Genomic DNA, 2185 nt, shown 5'->3' on the forward strand with positions numbered 1-2185 from the left:
GGCCAACCGAGAGACATATCCCTCCAGCGTGTCCTGGGTCTTCACCGGGGCCTCCTCCCAGTGGGACATGCCTGGAACACCTCCCTAGGAAGATGCCCAGGAGGCATCCGAAACAGATGCCCTCTCGATGTGGAGGAGCAGCGGTTCTACTCTGAGCTCCTCCCGAGTGACCGAGCTCCTCACCCTATCTCTAAGAGTGTGCCCCGCCACCCTGTGGAGAAAGCTCATTTCGGCTACTTGTATCGGCGATCTTGCCCTTTTGATCACGGCCCACAGCTCATGACCATAGGTGAGAGTCGGACTGTAGATCGACTAGTAAATTGAGAGCTTCACCATACAGCTCAGCTCCTTCTTGACCACGATGGACCGGTCCTGGTTTGATGGAGCCAACAGGACAGCATCATCTGCAAAAAGCAGAGACAAGATCCTGTGGTCCCCAAACCAGACTCCCTCCGGCCCCTGGCTGCGCCTAGGAATTCTGTCCATAAAAATAATGAACAGAACCGGTGACAAAGGGCAGCCCTGCTGGAGTCCAACATGCACCGGAAACAAGTCTGACTTACTTCCGGCAATGCAAACCAAGCTCCTGCTCCGTTCATACAGGGACCAGACAGCCCGGAGCACCCCCCACAGGGCACTGCAAGGGACATGGTCGAATGCCTTCTCCAAATCCAGAAAACATATGTGGACTGGTTGGGCAAACTCCCATGAACCCTCCGCCACCCTGAACAGGGTATAGAGCTGGTCCAGGACATTGTTCCTCCTGAATCCGAGGTTTGACTATCGGTCAAATTCTCTCCAGTACCCTGGCATAGACTTTCCCGGGGAGGCTGAGGAGTGTGATTTCCCTCTGTAGTTGGAACACACTCTCCGGTCTCCCTTCTTGAAAAGAGAGACCACCACCCTGGTCTGCCAGTCCAGAGGCACTGTCCCGCGCTGTTGCAGAGGCGTATCAGCCAAGACAGCCCCACAACATCCAGAGACTTAAGGTACTCAGGGTGGATTTCATATACCCCTGGTGCCTTGCCACCATGAAGCTTCTCAACTAGCTTAGCAACTTCAGCTTGGGTAATGGACGAATCCACCTCTGAGCCCTCAGCCTCTGCCTCCTCACCGGAAGACGTGACACTGGGGTTTAGGACATCCTCGAAGTATTCCTTCCACTGTCCGACGATGTCCCCAGTCGAGGTCAACAACTGTCCACCTCCACTGTAAACAGTTTTGGAAGGGCATTGCTTCCCCCTCCTGAGGCGCCGGATGGTTTGCCAGAATTTCTTTGGGGCTGACCAATAGTCCCTCTTCATGGCCTCACCGAACTCCTCCCAGATGTGAGTTTTTGCCTTCACAACCACCCGGGCTGCAGTCTGCTTGGCCTGCAGGTAACCGTCAGCAGCCTCAGGAGTCCCACAAGCCAACCAAGCTCGAAAGGTCTCCTCCTTCAGCTTGACGGCATCCCTTACTTCCGGTGTCCACCACCAGTTTCGGGGATTGCCGCCACGACTGGCACCGGAGATCTTACGGCCACTGCTCCAAGCGGCCACATCAGCAAAGGAGGTGGAGAACATGGTCCACCCGGACTCAATGTCTCCAGTCTCCCTCGGAATCAGGTCGAGACTCTGCCGGAGGTGGGAGTTAAAGATTTCTCTGACAGGGGCTCCTGCCAAACGTTCCCAACAGACCCTCACAGTATGTTTGGGTCTGCCGAGTCTGTCCAGCTTCCTCCCCTGTCATCAGATCCAACTCACCACCAGGTGGTGATCAGTTGACAGCTCCGCGCCTCTCTTCACCTGAGTGTCCAAGACATATGGCCGGAGGTCAGATGAAACAATCACAGTCAATTATCGACCTCCGGCCTGGGGTGTCCTGGTGCCACGTGCACTGGTGGACACACTTATGCTTGAGCACGGTGTTGGTTATGGACGAACTGTGACAAGTACAGAAGTCCAATAACAGAACACCACTCGGGTTCAGATCGGGGGACCCGTTCCTCCCAATCACACCCCTCTAGGTGTCACTGTCATTGCCCACATGAGCGTTGAAGTCCCCCAGTAGAATGATGGAGACCCCGGTTGGAGCGCTATCCAGCAGCCCTCCCAGAGACTCCAAGAAGGCCGGGTACTCTGCACTGCCATTCGGCCCATAGGCACAAACGACAGTGAGAGACCTATCCCTGACCCGAAGGCGC

At 55.7% G+C, this 2185-nt stretch overlaps 1 protein-coding gene across 3 annotated transcripts in view; it reads left to right on the forward strand.

The window, feature by feature from the left end:
• Positions 1-2185, forward strand: part of soat1 (sterol O-acyltransferase 1) — a 10321-nt gene that overhangs the window by 6156 nt on the left and 1980 nt on the right. The gene's annotated exons all lie outside the window — the stretch shown is intronic.

Source organism: Monopterus albus, unplaced genomic scaffold (genome assembly GCF_001952655.1).
Source record: "Monopterus albus unplaced genomic scaffold, M_albus_1.0 scaffold129.1, whole genome shotgun sequence".
NCBI classification, from domain to species: Eukaryota; Metazoa; Chordata; class Actinopteri; order Synbranchiformes; family Synbranchidae; genus Monopterus; species Monopterus albus.